The 21,759-nt window shown below is 41.2% G+C and overlaps 1 protein-coding gene across 12 annotated transcripts in view; it reads right to left on the bottom strand.

Moving 5' to 3' along the window:
* The window catches only part of CCSER1 (coiled-coil serine rich protein 1), a 633,522-nt gene that overhangs the window by 595,645 nt on the left and 16,118 nt on the right, over positions 1-21,759 (bottom strand). For 11 of the 12 annotated variants that reach the window (XR_010439885.1, XM_064711082.1, XM_064711081.1 and 8 more), the window contains one exon: positions 15,029-15,707. The gene's annotated coding sequence lies outside the window, so the exon portion shown is untranslated. The remainder of the gene's footprint in view (positions 1-15,028; positions 15,708-21,759) is intronic. The other variant, XM_064711079.1, reaches the window with a different exon arrangement.

Consider the following 21,759-nt stretch of genomic DNA (forward strand, 5'->3'; position numbering starts at 1 on the left):
TAACATAAATAAACTTCTTATTTTTCCCCTTTTAAATCAAACAAGCAGACCTTCTTTAACCCCTCAGGGTAAAACATTTTCTGATTCCTGAAGAAGCTTCCCTCATTTTCTTTAAATCCTCCATGAAAGAACATCCTGTTTTTCCATGTAAGACACCAAACTGACTTGATCCAGCAAGCCTCACTATCAAAATATACAGCACAAAAAACACCTCCTTTGTTTCTGCTGAGTAGTCCCCCATGCAGAGACACACTGTAACCTCATCCCCTGTATGACAAGGGGATTGGTGACCCACTACTCCAGTGAGTCACTGTTTTTCTAATGTAGTTTAAGAGTGACCTAAATCTTTGCTTCCTATTCATTCAATGTTTCATTTAGCTTATTAAAATGAACCCCGTACAAGTGAGTTCATCCTATTATGCAGCACAGATCACTCTGAAATTGAGTTCTTCTTATTATGTATACACCAACAACCTTTTTGTTCATGTAGAATCTCAAAGTTTAAGAACTCATTTTTGAAAAGAAATGATGCTAGTCACGACCAGGGTGCTTTTCACACCTCTATCTATTAAAGGGTCAAACTGTGACACACACACACACACTATATAAGAAAGTAGGAGAGATCAGATGTAAAACACAAATACCTCTAAAGAGAGGATTTTTTTCTTCCTGGGAATAGAGTTAAGAGTCTAAAATACCATTAGTGATGAGAAATCTCATGTTAATCTGAAGTCATGTTACAGAATCTGAAGTTAATTCAGCTGCCAAGAAATTGCTGCCATCATTAGATATGTAGAAAACAAGATCTCTCTCCCTTGTTTAGCCACGTGGGACAGTTGATTATCAAAGTTCAAAAAACAAAAAGAAGATCAGCAGCATTCCCCGAGCTCACAGAGTAAGACTGTCAGCTCATGCAATTTGCATTACCTTGGGCACTGCAGACATAGCCAGCTCTCACAGAGACTTCCAGTTCCACATTTCTACAGTTTTAAACACTTTTGAGGGTGTGCTGTGACGGCAGAACTTGCATCTGGTGCAGCCACTCCTGTGATGCAACTAGGCCACACACCCTGCAAAATCTTATCCTCAGGAAGAATGTAAGATACCAATCCCCCCTAAAATATTCTCCTTCCATTTTCATGCCAGAATTTCTGCATACATGAACTCATTGAACTTCACATCAACTTGTCCTGCATTTCCTTTAGAACACACATGCTTTTAACTATCAACACACATCTTGGCATGAAGCTTCAAGTTTACACACCCACTGCATGAAGACCATGCTAAATTTAATTTTTTTTTTAACTGGCTACAGCTACTTTCATTTGCCACAGCCAGAGACAAACAATAAACCAAAATAATATTTTTTGAGCATAGAAAAGCATACCAATACCATTTTTCGCACCACAACTGATCTAGAGAATGCATACAATGCGGAGGCAAAAAACTTTCAAACTTGATCATTATTTCCTCATGTTTGCTAAGAGCACTCTTTCCTCCCGTCAAACTGTGTGAATAACTCCAATTAAGCCCAGATTTTTCTGTGAAAGCCACAACTTTATTACAATGGATTTCCATCATAAAATTAAAATCCTTTAGGTCTCCATGCCTAACTTTGCCCAAGCAGTGACATCAACAATTTAATATCTTCAACTAATACTTCATTTCATTATAGCCTAAGGGGTGGAAATAACAGCATACCTGAAACCTATCATGAACCAAAAAGATTAAAAAGAAGAATCTAAAGATGCAGGAATTGCTGAAATGGTGCTTTAAATACATTTTAAATATTTAAAATATTTTGCTAAATTATTCATTGAATGTTTAAAAATACAGGGATTAGCTCTCAAATTTGCTATCTGTATATTCTTTTCTTCATCTCCATCACTTGCCTGGTCTGTTCTTTCTAGGGAAGAGCCCTGAAACCCCATTAGCAGCCTGAATTACTTTTGGATTTAGGGAGAGCTTAACCCAGCTTTTCAGTAATGACAGTATCTTCTCAAAAGCCATGGTGGTTGTTGCTAGCTTTAATAACATGGTGTTTGTTACACTCAGGATATGAACAAAATGTGATTTAGATGAATGAAGTACTTGAGCATGCACAACATTGCTGTAAATCGTGCATCCCCTCAGCTCTCCCAAAGACATCAGTCTGCTCCTCCACACGGTCACAAGCAATCCTATTCCTTTCAACTACACTAACTCATGCACGCCAGACAGCAGGCTAGGAGCTGCAAGAAAGCTATTTTCCTGCTAGAAGTACATGCTATCCCCCTCCTTCTGTGGTTTCAAACCCAGGCAGATGTCCCCAAGAGACAGAAACAGTCAAGTGTCAGATGAGGACAAAGGAGGAGCCTGATCCAGAGCACACCCAAAGGATACAGACATTTACATGGCAGGGATCTAGAGATGCAGTCAGCTAACAAGGGGATGAAGTGTGAAACCATTCCACAAGAACTAAAATCCCAAGGATTTAAGAAAAAATCACATCATTCCCCTTGCTAGAACAAACCTACAAGACCTCTTCCTTGTGATAACACCCCTGCAAGCTGTTGTGAAGAGGTGCACAATAAAAAGAAGATCCCAAATCCAAAGCTGCTAGGTTAAACTGAAGCACAGGCTATGAGGATCTGCATTGTCCTGGTAAAACAGAAGACCCACATGCTGCCCCATTTGAACAGAGTCCAAAAGAGAGACAGAAGGTAAAGACAGCCTAAGAGGCCGCTAGCCTCACCCAGGGAGGCTGTCTAGCCTCTCACAATACATCCTTACGGTGAACAGGGGGTAAGCACCAGGACAGATGGCAGAAACTTTTAAAACCTGCCAGTGGCCTTTTTTCTTTTGTAATCAGATGTAGCTGTAGAGATTAGCACAGCATAGCAAGCAGTTTGAGGATTACACTGAAATTCATCTCTGCATGTATCTACTCCTAGGCAAATAAACACATACAAAATATATTCTGTTTCATCTCCAGCTAAATTACAATTTCAGTTTCCATCAAACCTGACCTTTTCAGCAAATACCACTCCAATAGCAATCCCTGAGGGCATCACAGGGACAAAGTGAGGCATGCAAACACTCTATAGCAGTGTTGAGGAATACACCTGGTGCAGGTAGCTCGGCTTGCAAGCTGCAGGTTGAGCTCTGGGTGGAAACCCAGACAAGAGGCCATGAACTGCCAACCCTTGGGAGAACAAAGAGCTTGAAGATGGGTGACATCAGCCAGCTGGATGGAGACTGAGAGGGTGGCAGGAGCTGAAGATTCAGGAAGCAAAAATACCTCCTGAAACAATCCTACCCGTACATATCCCAGTGACTAGTGTTTCCCTTAATACCAGGAACATATGCAGAATATTACTTTGTTCACTTATATAGACTTCACTAAGAGCTTTCTATGAGAGAGGATTGTAGGACAGGGAATAAAGAGAATCACATTTGGTTCATAATAGCTTCTGACTTGGGAATCCAGAAGACATCGACACAGCATATTCTGGTTAATTTACTTTGATATGTGAAGATTAACTCCAGGGAAATAAAAATAATACATTCAAGGCTTCTTTCTACCACCCCTGTAATTGTTTCTATTGTCACAGCTTCGTTAAATCCCTCTGGTAAACCCATAAGTATTACAAGCTGCTGTATTCAAGATAATAAAGTAGCCCATGAAATAACTTTCCTCAATAACCATCATTCATAATACATAAATTACACAAGGTCTTTTTAACACACACATACAGTAACCAGAGCTGAACTGAAGTACAAGCAGCACTGACTGAAGCACAACTAACAGGAGGCCAAACTCTCACAGTGCCAAAGGAAGAATCCCAGCTTAAAGAAGGATGGCTCACCCTTGAGTCACTTTGCTGTACCCTGCAGATCAGTTTATCTCAGCTGAAATTGTCACTCCCATAAGCAGGTGCATTTTTTGCACACAAGCTCAGCAAACGTTTTTTACTGGAATGCAGCAACACCTGCCTGACAGAGCAAACCAAGCTCATTTTATATCCAAACATGACTTGAACAATCACAGTACTGCCCTGCCCAAACTGTTTTCCAAAATAAACACATGAGGAGGGGTTTGATGTTGTTACTGTGCCAAAAACGCACTACCATTATTTCTCAGAGTCACTCTTCAACAGTTTTTCTGCATGTTCTTCACCACAATTTGTGCTCAGGTACGGTTCAGAAAAGTAATATGCTCTCCAAATCTTAGCATAAAGACTGAAGTACTGAAACATAACATTCCATTAAGTTTCTTTTCACACAAAGACTCCCTTGCTTTATTTCTAAGCTCATTTTCTACTAGAGCAACAAACCACTCAAAACGCTTCAGTAGGAATGCACTCTATTTGAATACAAATATTTGGATTCTGCATTCACGACTAATTGCTAAGTGTTTCGCTACTGCACAGAAAAGCAGATGCCTCTGAAGTTTTCTCCTACTTCCCTATGTGTAACAAACCTTCTCAAACCTGAGGTGCCAGAGAGAAGCCGAATGGCAACAGAGCACACATAAATTACTGGTTTCCCACCTTCAGCTGAGCATCTGTAACTGGGATCTTGCCCTCAGTTTTTACACCATGGCCAGCCAGCTCAATACACACTTCACTAAGTAGGCACAGTTTCTGTCTGTTCTTTCAAGCTCTCAGGTTACTTCAAAGCAAAGCCAATTCAATTGTGCCTTCTTCACAGCAGGGTTTGTTTGGGCTCTCTATTCTTTTCTGACACGGCAGAACAAAAAGAAGTCTGGCCTTCTTTGCTTCTGCAATAGACATACTGAGTGTCAATGTGAACAGACCAATTAAACAAACACAATACCTGATATCTTTCCAGTCAAAAGGTGAATTAAATAAAAGGTTCATGGCTGCAATATGCTTGCTTGAGGACCTCAGGTAAGTAATTAAAAAAAAGGGAAGCAAATCTTCAGGTGTTGTAAATGGATACAACAGAAGGGCTTAAACAAATCAATTCTCATCAAGCAGGCGTCAGTCCAACACCCTGAATAAGTGCTCCACCCCCCACTTTCAAAAAAGGCCATATAAAATAACCCAGGGGAAGGGAGGAAGACCATTAGAAAAAAAAAAAAAAAACCAAACAAAACAAGCCCCAAACAAACAACAACTTAAGAAAGGCACTCAGGTTTTTTTTCCCCTCATATGCTATTATGAATGCCAGACCTAACAAGGCCTATTTACCTACAGATTTGTATGCTGTGGTTGGTTCATTTCAATGTCTAAGAAGCTGCAAGCAGCTGGGACACACACAAGACTCCTCCCTAGGTGGACTCTTTGATACTGATCATAAAATGCAGCCTTGCTCTCAGCCAGAGAATTCACATGAGTGTCTCTCCTCCAATTTCTCAAAACTCAGTAAAACTTCAATTAATTTTTAAGACTTCCAATCTTTTGTCAAACATCCCTGAAAGCAACCAAGAAGTTCAAACACTTCTGTTGCAGCTTATGCAGTAGGATCCTTGGACAGTAGGATAAACAAGTATTGTTTCCACAGAAAATCAGGATACGTTGTTTTCTCCATATGTGCTTTCATTTTTTGTCAAAGCAGCATAACTTACCAAAGGTTTGCAAGCTTCATTTTTAACTACTAGGACAGAAAACCAGTTTCAAGAGGAACAGAGGAGAAGGAACAACATACCAAAGAAAGGATGCTAGAGGCTCTGTAGATCAAAAGCTACTGCATTTTCTGCCTACTCCATCCTTCTTTCACTGCCATCAGCAGCTACTGCTCAGCCTAATAAATACAAACAGGAGCTACAAGCAATACCTGAATCGATCTCCACTGAAGGAAGCTGTAACAGTAGCTGAGGATCTAGGCCCACGTGTACATCTGACAACAGTTTTACATTTCTTATTGATTACCAAAAAAAATTCTGTAGATTTCATATAGTTACTGTTTTTATTATCTAAATTGGAAAGAAATAGTGGTTTCTAAAAACCTACTAATAAAGAAACTAATCAACAAAAGGAGTTTAAATTCCCTCTTTTTTTTTTTCCAACTTAAGAGGGTAGGCATCTTCACTGTCCTTCCAAGCCTTCCCAAAATCCTTCACTTGAAACAGTTGTTTCATTTCTCACAGTTCCTCACCTACAGCTCTCATGCCTCTCTCAAGCTGTTCTGTGTCATGTCAAGCCTTGTTTTATTTTAACAATACAAATTCTTTATGACAAGGATTTAGTCTATATTTAGAAAATGCTGCAGAAGATATAGTGCTGTGTAAGTGTTTTACCGTTTCTCTGGTGTTCAGTTTCAGCATTTTGGAAGGCACAAGCATTGTCCTATACCAACTGTAAGAATCATTACTGTGATTAAGGAATTGCTTCTTTTATATACACATTTTTCCCCCCACTAACTATTTTCAAAGCATACAGAACCACAATGAAAGATTTACAATGCAAGATATCAATAAAATTCAAATGAAAGCATGAGAAAATAGACAAAAAACCTAAAATTTTCACACCCTTTTCCAACAGTAACTTCTTGCTCACCTTGTTCAATAGACAGTATCATCCTAAGGCCCTCTCAAATCAAGGCTACAAATTATCTGGGTACTGCAATACAGCTTTGAGAAGCACCTTGCCCACAACAAAATAAACTACTTAAAAGCAGGATAAGTAGCTTTTCTTTTTTTTTTTGTTTTTGTTATTTTCTGCCTACCCCTGCCCCCTACTTGCATATCTGAGAGTGGATTTCTGTTTCAATTTTACTGTTTCTAAAGCAATAAATGAAAGAAATCATATTTTTTTCTGAACCATTCACTATTCCATATTAAAAACAGCATAGCTTTCAACTGAAACCACCACTGACCTCCTTTCAATGAAAACATTTGTATTTTATATATACACACAAACACACACAAGTATGCAGTATTTACCTCAGAAAATTTATCCCCACAGTGTCTTGGGAATATAATGTTAATAATGACTTGAATTAATTTTTTAGCTAACATACCCTGTGAGCTGCTTACTAGAATATTGACATCCTAGTCTTCTTCACCTGCTAACAGGCTGAAATTGAAACTATTACAGGTAAAAATGAAATGTGTCTCTTGCCAAAGAGGATTCAGACGCATAAATTATTAGGCCTTTAGCTAAGCCACTTAAGGTGGTTATTTGCATGTTCTTAGCTCATGGCAAGTACTAAATGAAAAGAGCTAACTAGCAAAACAAACTATTAAAAACAGACACAAGTGCTGCAGAAGCTGCAGGCCTGACAGTGTAAAACAGCCTTGTAGCTTCTGGTTCTGATTTCTGCCTGTTAAAAGTTTAATCTGTAACAAAACCTATCATTAACAGGCAATTGTACATTGCTCCCTTATTAAGGGCCATGAGCAAGTACTAAAGGCTGGTGTGAAATCTGCTGAGATGCTGCCACAGGCAGACACCAAAGCCATAATTGACCAAGATCAGGACGCTGGGATTAGGATTTAAAGACAAAGATTACCTTGCAGCTCATGTGACTAATCCCTAAATTTCTTCTAACACCAGTATTGTGGTTGAGTAAAGGCAGAGAGCTGGGAGAACAGAACTGCTGATTTTCCCTTCGTTCCCCACCACCTCTCCTCTGAGACTTTTTCTTCCCTATCTCAGCAAACGTCCCAGACTTTGCTAGCTATAAAATAAAGATTAGCAGGTAAAAAGAAGCCATTTGTGGTGTCAGCTCTTATCACCTGACAAACTAATTTCTTCATATTTCTATTATTCCATACTTATCTACTCCATATGCATGTTTTTCACAACACTCCAGTCAATATTATTTTGAAACAGTTTTCCTAAATCTCATATTCTTCCTTCTACTTGCACATCATTGATCTATTTCTGAAAATTTTAAATTTAGGCAATCATTTTAACTACCCTGGTCTTTTTAATCTCTGCTCCAGTTGGACTGCATAAAAACTCTAAATGCCTTGTGTTGTCCCCTTGCATAATCGCCATTAGTATAGAACAGGTACCTACAGGTACAAAGCAGTTTATTTTCAGACATTGAACTTATTCACATATATTGTATTTCCAGTCTTAAACATTCTAAAATTCATATTCTTTTGGACTTACTTGTTTTAAGAAACATTCTTATAACCTAGTTTTTAGAAGTACTAAATTTTATGATGTAACAAAAGCCAACAAAACAGTACAAGCTCAGTAACTTTTAAAAATCAGTCCTTGAAAAAAATAAATGTTGTACAAAGCAAACAGGCATACACTAAAGTATTATTTAAGGGAATATTCAAGGCCTCATTAAAACCAATAGCAGTTTTGCCACTGGACTATGGGGCCAACATTTCTCCCTGAGCTCAGAGCCACTACAGTGAAAAAACAGGTTCAAAACCGTAACAAATTAGGATGCTTGAATGTCCTACTCACAGTGTAACCTCTGTAGTAACTAGCTACAAAACACTACATATTCACATCATTCAAAATTTAAATTTATGTACAACAAAACCATTTTATTTTGCTATTCACAGAGATGCAGAGCCTGCTATCAGCTTCCTTATACCTTCCTTGTACCACATCTGCTTTTACATAGGAAAACAGTAAAAACCAGAAGAGAACAGGAGATCCCTACATGGCTCTCCCAGCCCAGGATCCCTGACAGTTCAGTAACATCTAACAGAAGAAATTAACTGGAATGCTTTCAAAGGCTGCCTCTGGAAGACATGCAGGTGTGCCTTCACATGCTGGCTGGGTTTTTTCCCAAAAACCCAAGTAGTCATGCAACAAGGAAAGGGTATGGAACATAAAAAGCCTATGAGGAGAGGCTGAGGGTTCTACAGGCTGGAGAAAATGAGTCTCAAGGGAGGCCTTATCACTCTCCACAACCACCTGAAATGAGGCTCAGGCACCCCAAGGCTGTGGGTCAGCCTCTTCTCCCAGGGAACTGTCAGCAGGACAAAGGGAGACAGCCTGAAGCTGCACCAAGGGAAGTTCAGACTGGATATTAGGAAAAAACTTCTTCACTGGAAAAAGTGGTAAAGCATTGGAACAGTCTACCCAGGAAAGTGGAGTCCCAGCCCCTGGAAGTATTAAAAAAATGAAATATGGCACTTCATGATATGGTTTAGTGGGCACATTGGTATTTGATAAAAGGTTGGACTCTGCCTTGGAGGTCATTTCCAACCTTAATGATCCTATGATTCTATTATACCACAATGTTTGTGCTTCTACAGGCAAATTGAACATAATGTATGTTGCATGATATATACGTGGACATGCCATCTCCTGCAGATGCTGGGTGGCCCAACTTAAAACATACTCAGTTTAAGGATCAAGAAATATTAAAAGCTTAACATGTCACTTCAAGCACAATTGATACCTTGCACTCACAGCTGAAGGCATAATCTGCACTCAAGGTATTTGAGAGGTCTCAATGAATGTGAAATAATGTACATCATCTTGCAGTGTCCCTTTAATGGAAATAAATATGGAGAAAGCCACATCATTTTCCCTATTGCCATTTTCTCCCACTCACCTCCCTTCAGCAAAATCAAGAGAAAAAAACATGAATATATTATTGCAGAAATTGCTTTCCAAGGCAGTTTATTAATATTTCTGAACGCTTCAAATGAAATTAGCTTCTTAGCATTTTCATCCCTCCAATATATACACTGCATTCTTATTTAAAGCTTCTGTGTTAACAATGAAATAAATATTCTTGCACAGAATAAATATGTGTTGTGACACCTAATAAAAAAAAAATGAAAGGCAATCTCTTCTTGGCAGGACTGCTACTCTATCTCCATTGCTTCTGTGCCACAACATGTTGAGTTGGTCATCAAGAATTTAGCCAGCATATTTTAAAGTCATAAAACCTGACAAAACAGTTACCAAGGCTCCTATTCAAATCAGCAGGAATTCTGCCACTGGCCAAAACTTGCTCAAGAATAGATGCTAAAACTTGGCTCTTCTCCTCTCTTCCTCACCAGTCATTTAGTAAAAAAAAATTAAGAAAAACACTGTAAATTAATAAATAAATGAGGCAGTATAGTTCTGAAAAATAGCCCTACAAATTGGCACTGCACTAAATCAAATCTAGAAGACACTCTAGAATTTTCAGTTAGTACCTAGCACACAGAACAAAACACAAAGCACAAACTGTTGTGCATTTGGATATTGGAAGAGTAGGCAGAGCCTGCCACCTGAGCACAGCATACCTCTCTCTGATCATATTTTGGAGGTACTGGGTGACTCCATCTTTCTCTCAGTGTGAGATTTGGCTGGCATGGCACACAGTGACAGTTTAACATCACTGGGAGGTGACATCTGAACAGATGTCGCTGCTTCTTAGGCAAATTATAAGGTTTGGACTATGCCACAAGCAACACACTGATGAGAAACCTGTTGAATACTTCTATCCCCACCGAAATTTAAATCCAACAGTACTATTCAAAATCAGTACATCACTTAGAGCTGTTATTTTCTTATTAAAATGTTTAAAAATATCACATAAACATGGCACATCAAAATAGGATCAGTAAAGGAGCCCAAAAACAAGCATGGAATAAGCAAAAAAATGTCACAGTTGGATATGCACTAGAACCAAACAATATACTTTCAGAAGCAATGATTTGCACTACCAAAATTTATAAAGGAGTGTTTTTACAAGCTTCCTACGAGTCTGTCACAACTGGTTCTACACAGTGGAAAACAGCTGTGATCCTCAGAAGCATTACTGACTGAGCCAGATCTCAAATTCCTGATATGTCAGAGCACTATAAAAAATTAAGTGGTATTTCCTTAAATAATGTAAAAGCATCACTACATTCTACAAGTGCAGAACTGCTTTCTCTCAAACTTAACAACAAAAAAAATCCAGGAAAAGCTCTTTTGCCTAGACTGAAAAAAAAAATCACCTGATAGTAATTAGTCTTTATTGAGAAAATGCTGCATAATTTTACACACTCCTGTAATTGAATCTGCAAAAAGTTTCCACATCTATGCCAGCTTATCAAACAAACTATATAAATACAATTAATCCATTAAGATAAGACTGGGGGACTTGGGATGCATATTCCAGTTCAACTGTTTTTATCACAAATCAGCTGTGTGACTTCCACACGTCACTGCTTCAATGTCCCAAGTATGAGGAAAACAACTACACATCCATACCTCAACACTTCAAATAAATAATCAGGGCAAAAACATAGCACCAAGTATAGGCAACATACAATGTTTGGATACAAAACCATCAACACTCAGATCTGGTAATCCCTCTCAACAGTGTGGTTTTACTTTTTGTGAACAGTTAGCAAACACAGGCAACAAGACCACAATGCACATTTAATAAAAATCTTGTTTCTTCCACATCCAGGACTTTACTACTTTTACTTATTGCCTGCTTGTAGCTTCCTTTCCCTTGCTATAAACCAACTATCCTCTGTCAGACAGTCACATTTCAGGTAAAGGCAGCAGACTTCATACAAAGCATTATTACTACTACTATTATTTTGACTATCATCTCACTGCCATACAAGAGCCAAATGATACTACAGCCAGATACTACACAGTGAGTTTGTGTCATCTAACCAACATAGCCAACTATGCAGTGCAGTGAGAACAAGTCAAGAAGCAGTAAGTAAAAGTAACCACACATTTAACTACCAAACAACTACAGGGGTTTAATACTGATGCCTGTAAAATATACAGCTGCATCGTCCAAACTCTTAAAGTTACAGGCCCTTGCACAGGAGAATATATGAAATCTTACCAGTACAAATGGCAATGTACATTTTAGGTACTTTCAAGTTCTGTTATTTTACATGCCATCTCACAGAGCCAGTACACTCCTTAGCTAAAGTCTAACACAAAAACATATTCACCTTATCAAGGTAATCCAGTCTACTGCCACATAAAGGCAATACTGAGAGGAAAAAGCAGAAGAAACTACAGTCACTTCTCAGGAAACAAACCCAGCCCCTATTTGCCATTATTTATGTGTGTATTTCCTTCTGTTTCCCTCCCTCCCACCTGATGATGAGCCCCTCCAACTGCAGCAAAACTGTCCTCAAGGGGACCTGAGGCACTCAAACTTACAACAGAGTAACTTCTTAGAAGAAGATAGAAGATGTAGCTCAGCTCCTCACCACAACAAGCTGGTAGCTATTTCATTTGACTAAGTGTTCATAGGGCTTCTTTTCCATTGATATGTTCACTGACACATGAATGTTATTTTATGTCGTGCTTTAGTAGTGTCAATCAACCTCAGAAAAACCACAGTGCAACATTCACTTCTTCCCTTGCCTCAGGGGAAAGTAAATAGGTAAAAGGAGGCCTCCTTTTATTAGGAGGCCTCCAAAATTACAGTGTAAACAATCCAATTAAACACTATTAAAGCATCATGGTTCTAGAATCTGCAGATAAATTTATGGTTTTTAAAAACTATCATTGAGTTTAACGCAACAAAACGCTTTTCTCAATAACTTACTTGTATCTGTGTAATTCCCAACATCATAAAAAATATACAGTGGCCATTATTATTTCTAGTACTCCAGATGGGCTAATCCAACAAAGCCATGGTATCTTCCATGAACTTTCATGCAAGAGTGGGATTTTTTCCCAATAGAGCAACTTCTCTACATCTCCCTTTCTGTTTATGAAACACTCAAGCAAAAAAAAAAAAAAAAAAAAAAAAAAAGCTTCAAAACACTGCCAAATATTTCTTCAATGTCAACTTCAAAGGCTCATGTGACATCATTAGGTTTGAATGAAAAAGGAGATATCCAACCACACACAGCTAACAAGAGATCAACAAGAGATCGTGCTCTCACAATCACAACCACATGCACAGACCTGAGGATACAAGATGCTTTTTCAGCATCTTCTGTGACTAACAGTCTTAAAAAGCAAACATTGACTCGTGTAAATCAGACATGATACATAGCCTACGTGCTGCTCCAGCTCATCCTCCTGGTCCAGCTCCCTGTACCTGCTGCCCTACTCAGGCCTCACTGAGCTCTCCAAAAGGCAGGCCTCACTCAAACCACCAGCTACTCCAAAGTCCTGCCCAGGATTACAGCCAGGGTTACAAGACTTCACCCTGCAGGCTGATTTTCCTACTGAACTAAATTCCCTCACCAAGCCATAGCAAAAAGCTGCAGCACTTAGTTTCCTTCCAAGCCAAACTGGGGAAGTTAATCAAACTACAGGGACCACTGCACTCCAGACTCAAAGAAGGAAAGGAACATCAGTTGGCAGAAAATACCCCTTGCTTCTGTGTCTCACTTTCAGCAGACCCTGGACAGTTGTGTATTATTACCTTCTCCTCAGACAGTGCTGCCTATTTTTGGGACATTGCTCTCTGGGATGCAAGAGATTAATAATGTCTCAGTTGTCATCATGAAGTCTCTAAGAGGACTTTCCAAGACTAGTTCTTCCTCTGGGTTATTCCAGGGCTGAGTCAGACCTTCCCATTTACATTTCCAAGAAAACATTCTTGAAGTACTTCTTACTGTTTCTGTAATAATTCCCTTTCTTACAGCAGCCTCAAAAAATCACAGCTAAAGGAAGCTACTCCAGAGATGATCACTAATGCCAAAAAAATCCCAAAATGTACTACTACTGCTTCCAGCTAAATAAATACAACTTTTACCACCCTTTATACCAATTGCATTTGTAGTACAGGAACACATACAATGAAAAGTTGTAAAGAGGACAAGAACCCTCCTGAATGATTAGGCACAATGCCTTTGCTATCTGAGCTTTTTCAGTTCATTAATATTTCACTTTTATATATTCCTCAGCTGCTTTTACAACATGTTCCTTTCTCTCCTTCTTAAGTATGAGCAAGGAGAATTGTTTGAAGTACCTAGCAGACCTTGCCTCACATCCCCACCTCCGTGCCCCCTGAGACTTTAACACTTCAAGTGCAATATATACTAGATAGAAAAACACATCTGGCATAGAGAGGGATAAGAGAATACTCTCAATATCCTTTCTAGTTACGTTCAACTATAAAGGTGTGCAATAAGAAAATAAAGCACACTGCACTTTTTCTATGCCAAGACACTTACTGCTGTCAATCCCAAAGGAGAAACAGAGACATAAAGCTGGGAGGGAGGGGGGGATCCCTCTTCTGTGGAAGAGCAAAATAACCCCGTTCCTTTGCAAAACAACTTGCAGCAACATCCCTTCCTTGCCAAAAGTCAATCTCTTTAGCTAGGAGGAGCAAAACAAAAACTGTCTCGGAAATAAAGGATTTCCATGAACCTCTTCCACAATAAGCACTACCATCACCATCTGCTCCACTTTTTAAGCTTGCCATGCGATTTTGGAAAGCACATGCAGCATCCTCCAGCTCCTGCCTCCAAATCTCCGGCAAAGGTCACACATGACCGCCAGTGGCCGGGCCCTACCCACTCCCAGTGGTTCTGAAACCACTTCTTGTCGTTTTCCCTGGTTAATTCCAGATTGCTTAACACACACGGCGGGGGGGGGGGGCGGAAAGAAGAAACGCCAAAAAATAAACAAAAAAAGGATGGGATTTCTTCCCCGTCACCTGCAGCAGCGAGGCCGGAGCGAGGGCCAGCGGGGCACCGGGCACCGGCTGCCCGCGCCGTGTCCCCGCAGGCCGGGCCCGACGAGCCCCGCGCTGCCCCCAGGCCACCCCGGCGGCACCGCCGCTGCTCCGGGCCGGGCCAGCCCCGGGGGACACCTGCGGCCGCCCCGCCACAAAGCCGCCGGTACCGCTGTCCCCGCGCCGCCCTCGCAAATCCCCGGCGCTCCCGGAGCGCGGCTGCCGGGGATCAGCGCGGAGCTGCGGCACCGGCAGCCCCGATCCTCCGCCGCCCCCACCGCCGCAGCCGCGGGTCGGCGCAGGGAGCCCGGCGGCCGCCGCCCCGCGGGCAGGGAAGGCGAGGCCAAGGCAGGGGGCCACCCGTGCCCCGGGGCGACACCCGCCGGATCACCTCGGCACCTGCCGAGCGGGGCCACCCGGCCCCGCCGCCCCGGGGCACCCGCACGCCCGGGACCCCGCGGCCTGGCCCGGTTCTGCTCGGCGACACCACCCGGTAGGGACGCGTTACCTGGCCGGGCTCCTCCAGCGCCCGACGCGCTCGCCGCTGGCCGGCGGGGGCTGGGACCCTCCTGGCAGCGCGGCGCGGCACCGCCCCCGCCCCGCTGGGTCGCTGCTCCGCCGCGTCGTCCCAGCGCGGGGAGAATAATCCGTGCGGAGCGGCCGTGCCCCGGTCTGTCAGTCCGTCCGCCCGCCCGTCATGCTGCGGCCGGTGTGTGTGTGTGTGCGTGTGTGTGTGTGCGCGGCGGGCGGGGAGGAGGGAGGGCGGCAGAGAGGAGGGAGGGATGCGGGGGCGGGCCGGGGCGGCGCTTCGCCCGTGTGCCGGTGCGGGGCGCGGGTCCGCGGAGCGCGGCTGCCTCGGGGTCTGTGTGTGTGCAAGGGATGATACAGAGCGTGTACGCTGTGCGGCTGTGTGCGCTTCCCCGTGTCTGTCCGTGTCCGTATATCCCCGGGCGGAGCAGCTCCCCGGCCTCCTCAGGCGAGAGGAGAAAGTCCGAGTTTCCCCCGGGAGGAGCTCAGCTCCCTCCGGTGTGTTTACACTCACCATCTGCTCAGGGATTTATAAGTATTTTTCCCTTTCCCGAAGGGTGGCGGAGCCCTCTGATTTCACTTCCTCGTCCTCTTTTCCAGAGATGTGTTTTGTAATTATTTCCCGGTTGCTCCGTGGCCATCCCGGTACATTCCTGGTCCTAGGGAGGGAATAAGGAAACGACGATGAACAGACAGCTCCACACCAAGGACAGGTCTCGGCTGCACCGGTCTAGGAGCAGGAATGATTTCCCTGGAACATTGGGCGAGGGCAGAGGTCAAATACATGGCGTTTAATTCATTACATCTAAGTTCCTTAATCAATTCAGAAGGATAAGGTAAAGCAGAGAAATAGCCATGTTCTCCGTGACTAATACTTAAGGACTATGACTGAGTTTTCATACCCTGATTTTTTTTTGCCAATTTATACAGCATGTCTCCTGATCACCCACCAAAATGAGCTACCTTGCCTCATTACGAACAATTGAGTAAAATGAGTGATGACTCAAAAGTGACAAGCTGCAGATACGTGCACTATCCTCTCTTACCAAAAAATAAAACACGTGGAACTCCTTGCATTGAAGGAACACACAGACTTTGCAGACTTCAGTCTGAACAGGAATAAAGTGTGTTCATTCTGTAACATCTGTGCTTATGATGCAACTACAACCCAAAGAAATTTCAACTATTAGGCTACAGAAAAATGAAGAACCAGAATGGAGTCAAAGAGTTTTGAAGAATTTTGAGTGAAACAGATTTTGACAAAAATACAGGTACAACTTAACAGCAACAATGAGGTTCCACTGAAATTCTGAATAAGAATTCTGTCAGAGTGCAGAGGTCAGTATCATACTTGGCATGAAAGTAACAAGAAACTGAAGCTTATGTCTTTACAAAACTGAACTTTACAAAACTAAACAAGTCTTACAAAACTAAACTAATGAGTTCACCATACCTAATTATATTTAAATATAACTCTCAATCTGTTTAACATGTTCACATGATTGTTCAATGAAATGTGATAACCAAATCTCAAGGTGTTCCTTTTTCTTCTTGGGTCAGATAATAAACTTAAATCAGATAATATATTTCACAGGCATATGCAGCACATAGCAGCAGTACAAAAAAATGCTACATGGAGAGAAACATTTTTAGTAACCTGTCATCTGCATTTAAAAGGCAAAAGATCTCATGTGACACAGCCCCAAGAGTGTTCATTATTGAAAGTACCTACCTTCACAATGTGGAAATTTCTAAGGAGAGTATGCAGTAACCAGATGACTTAAACGAGAGGTGGTTCACAACCCACAAAGGAGTTAAGCAACAGCAAGGGCATGAGTCGTCTCAATGAAGAGGAGGGTATTTGTCACAAATAAAATTATGGGCCTACTTATCCTCTGTGCTAAGCTGAGTCAGCCTTGACTGTAGAGGCTGAGAAATCTGTGTTTTGCTGAATCAGGCATCTCCTAAGAGTCTTGCATGATTTTTGAGCTCCATCTCCCTACCCTCCTTCATCCTTGTATTCAAACAGAAGATTCACAGAGTTATTCACAATGATTAACTCAAGCTGTCTGGTATCTATCAGTTTTTCTCTTCTGCCATTGCCCTGAAAGGGCAAAAAAAGCCCCTGTGATTAACTAGAATTTCCAGACACACTCACTTGTGATGCTTCCATTGAAGCTGTCAAGGCTTTGATTAGTCCAGTGACACAGACAGACAACAGAGACAGCAGCTAGAGGTTGTATGGGAAAATGTCACCATTTCCAAATTCTAGGGATTAGGAGGGACAAAAAAAGGCCTAAACGTGGTCATAAGCTTAAGCATTGAGCAATACCTGTGCTGAAGTAGGTTTGCTACCCGAGGTCTCAGCAGATAGCTATGGGAGTTACTTGAGGAGGAACTGGAGTTACTGGAGGAGGAACACTTGTGGTCACCACACCCCAGATCTCCCCAAGCACATGTAACATAATTCTCTTTTGCCTCCAGTTTCCTACTGGTGTGGCCCTGGTGCTTTCCGCAGAAGGCCTCTCTTTGAGGCTATGATAGGGTGTTTCACCAAAATCTTCACTAGGTTTTGCTACCACAGCAAAGCCTTAAAAGGAAATTTCAGATTCAGAAGTGCACATTCACCAGGATCAAGACATTCTGATTCACTGAGATACGTCATGGAAGTCATTACAACTGATGTATCTGATTCCCTTGCATCAGCTATCTGCTCTCTGTATTCTCTCTGTTGGCATTCCTTCCTTGTTGCCTGACCAAGGATTTCACATTATCCTCATGCTTGATGCTGTCTCCTTCCAAAAAATAAGAGGGATTAATGTTTTTCACACTTTTATCCCTTTGTGGTTTGGTTTCCACATGTATGGATCCAGGCATGGGGGAAGCTGAGACCTGTGAGATCAAATTGGTTTCAAAAGCTATGTCCATTAGGGTTGACCATGCATCCCTGTGTGACCTTCTTGAATGCCTCAGTCCTCAACCAAACAAGCATCTCTATCTTTATTCTCTACAGAAGTCTCAGGGCACAGAGAAGCATTAGTCGGTCCTATTCCATTGACCAGATATGCAGTGGTTGTCTTCCTAACTGCATGAATTTTGGGTCTGGCCAGAGCTATAAACAGCCCTTGGGGACAAAACAGATTAATTTCTGGTTTTGTAGGAGCATTTTGTGACCCTGAAAGGAACCAGTTTTGGAAGACAGGTATGCTGGAGGGGCTAAGTATGCCCAGCAGTGACTCATGACCACTGGCTGGGAGAACCTTGCCTTGGCACTGGGGTACACTGGGACATCTTGAGAGGTCCAGGGGATGTATGGACTTCACTAAATGTTTTTCTCTTACAGTGCTGTTTGAGCCAGGTTGGCATTAGGGGCGTTTCATACCATCGTGAGCATGGAGCACTCTGGCCAGGTCCTGGTTTACCTTACCACCAGAGCAGAGGACAAAGAAAACCTCCAGTACCACACTGCTTCCACTCTCCTTTCAAGGGACATCTGTTCAGTGAAGCATTGTCACACTAATCAATATCTATTAGTTTTGTATTGCATGTGATCATATCCACTTACACCTTTGGAGCAAGGATTAATCGAGTGACCTTCCCCTTGCTGTATAGTTCCATGTATGTGTAATGTACTGAATAAACACTGAAACCAGACAGTTGTTAAAAGCCAGGAATTTTACCATGCTAACACTAAAGGAGGTTGAAGTCCACTTTAGTTAATAATAAAAAAATAATAATAATCTGAAGCAGTTTTTGAGTTAAGGTTCATGCATTTTGTTCCCCACTTTTAAACAGGCTGTAAATTGACTTATACTCTGTCCCTTGGCTCCCTCAGCACCAATGGCAAAAATGACACCACTTTCTAGAGCTATAACCACCTTCACTACTGAAGCCAGAAAGAACCATTACAACTAGAAATACAGAATTTCTATTCATTCAAAAAGATAAATGCTCCTTGCACTTCAAAATGCAGTTTAATAAATTGAACAAAGAAATGTTATTTGACTCCCAGTGGTGAGATAACTGACACGATATTATCTTTGATGAAAAATCTCCAGTTTTGCACTAAAAAAGGATCAATCCCCATACCTGTACTTTTCTCTTTGTTTAGTCTGTTAGAACAGCTCATCTAATTTGGCTTCATTATTTCCTTTCAAACAGTTAATGCCAATATTATCATTGCTTATCGCTGGAAATTGTGATGCCAATGAATGTCTAACTACCACAGAAGAGCATCAGAAGATTTCTCTCTAACAAACCAGCTTTGTGAATATATTTTTCTGGTTAATCTGATTTCCAACACTGTCAATATGCAAGTTGCTTGCTTTGCTGTTATCAGTATAATCAAAAGCGTAAAAATCTTGTCAGCTCTGATATTCATCTAAATTAGATTAGTGGTAAAGTTTGTTTACATGCCCATAGAGAAACATGCCATAACTGGAGAATGAAGTTTTGTTTATTTAGTTCAGTGTATCACTGTCAAAACTGTCTTGGTAAAGGAAAAAATGCTTCCAACTCAGAGGCCTATTTCCCCAGTAAAATCTGTGCACACTGGCTGAGGATCTAATCCTGAAGTAGGTGAGCAAACTTTTGGTTCTCATTGTAATCCCCAAAGCTCCACATGGGCACATAAACCTGAAGGATTCCAAAGGACTTGAGCATTGTATTTTCACAAACAGCAGCTAATAAAAGCCTCCGAAGGCTGCCTTGTGTTTTTCCATGCCTTTTGATTTGAACAACAGAAGTCTGCATGAATGAGGTTTTACTTCTCATTCTAAACTTTTCCACTTGGAGGATCCCCATGACAAAATATTTTGGTTCTGCAGGCTAACAGGGTCCATTTGTAAATTATCTGTTCATCTTTGTAATCGTACTTAAATTGTGGAAATATTCTGGTTTGTCTAGGGCTTTTTTTTACAGATTATTTTTTTAGCATTTACATGTTCAGCAAAATTGAAGTTGACAAGCATTCTTTCCAGCCTTGTTATTTATCCATTGTACAAAATAGGAAAAGGAAGGAAATCTGCTGAAAGGAAAAATTGTATTTCTATTTGTAATAGATTCAATGTGCTAGCATTGAAAACATAGTCTGAGCATGGCATTCTGTACCAGAAAATATAAGATTAAAAAATAATGATATGTGCTGCATTTTATGGTATCTGTGACTCCAATACATCATCACAGCAGGAGCTTTCTTCAGTATCAGTGAACCTGGGAGGGCTGAGCAAATTCTGCATTTAAGTCTCATCAATTTGCCTTGCCTTGGGCCAAAATAGCACCTCAAGTTATTCAGTTCATATGGAATTATTAAAGTTTTCCTCATGTGATTAGTGAACAGCAACTTCTCTGTTTGCAGACAAAAGACCAGAGACAAGAGCCAAAAAAGAGAGGTAGACATCATCTGAGATTATGCAGAGGAATGTAGAATACCCAGCTGTTCACATTAATACACCAAAACACATGAAGTGCACACATACATTATGTAGAATAACACCTAAAAGACCCGTTACTGGAAAGGCTTCCAGCACAGATGGGCTTCAGGGCCCTCAGTCTATTGTTGCAGCTGCTACAGACACTCCATACCACAGGATTTTCTCAGTACCATTCACCCATGCAGAGCAAAGCCAGATTTCCAGCACTACCTTCCCAAATTCTCCTTTTCACTTCTACAGCTGTAACTTCTCCCCTGAAGTACCCATATTCATCATGTGCCCATCAACAGATGCAGACTTCACAGAAAACATTTTTTTATCTAGTATTTTAGATTGTTAAATTAAAAAAATAAAATTGCCCCCTAGGAAGAACACCAACAAAGCCTTCAAATATTGGTCAAAGAATAAGAATTAATGCCAAAATCAGAAGAACATGTCACAAATTCTATTCTATTCAACTAGCTTGAATCAGCATCTTGGCAACACCCAGAAAAATGTGTAAGCTCATTCAGTTACTGATGTTCTTCCACACAGCCTTTCACCTAGGTGTTCAGGAATAGGGACCTATCTGAAAAACAGACTAGAAATAAACATGCAATAATTTCTGGGTTCTATCATGCAATGGTCACACTGGCAAGAATTTGGACAGCTGAACTTGGATGGTCACCATTGCTTTATCAGGGAGGCAAAGGATTTAGTCTTTGCATAAAACACCACTCCGTATCTCCCCAAGCACAGGAAAAAACAGAATTTTTACATCTTTAGTAGTCACACAAACCAACTTGTGGCAGACCTCAAATAGCAATACAAAATAAACATATGCCTAAGTTAAAATTAAGGCATTTTAGACTTCACCAAAACTTTGAAATTTTTTACTTTAGTAGGCAGATGATCTACGAACTATTGCACTATGGTGTGTCTGAATAATCAATGTGCAGATTCCTGTGCCCTGTCTGAGGCTGCAGCTAGAGAATGGACTTAGGGGACTAAAAGAACTAAGAGTATTGAATTGGCAGTCCCTTGCTGAACTGGGGTTAGAGGAAAAAAAGACAAGCAAAAAAAAAAACCCCAAACAAAAACACTTTCTCAGCCTGATGTCATCGCCCTTCCCACAGCACCACCCCGACTTGGTATTTGCTGCCATGCATGATGTAGTCTCAGGCAGGTCTATGTAAATGTGAGATTGCATTTTTACAGAGCAGCATTTGCATAGAAATATCCAAATTGTCACCAAAGTCTAGAAGAGGTTAGTGCCTTGCATTTCACTTGAGGTTTCCAT

The sequence above is a fragment of the Zonotrichia leucophrys genome, chromosome 4 (assembly GCF_028769735.1).
Source record: "Zonotrichia leucophrys gambelii isolate GWCS_2022_RI chromosome 4, RI_Zleu_2.0, whole genome shotgun sequence".
Lineage (NCBI taxonomy): Eukaryota > Metazoa > Chordata > Aves > Passeriformes > Passerellidae > Zonotrichia > Zonotrichia leucophrys.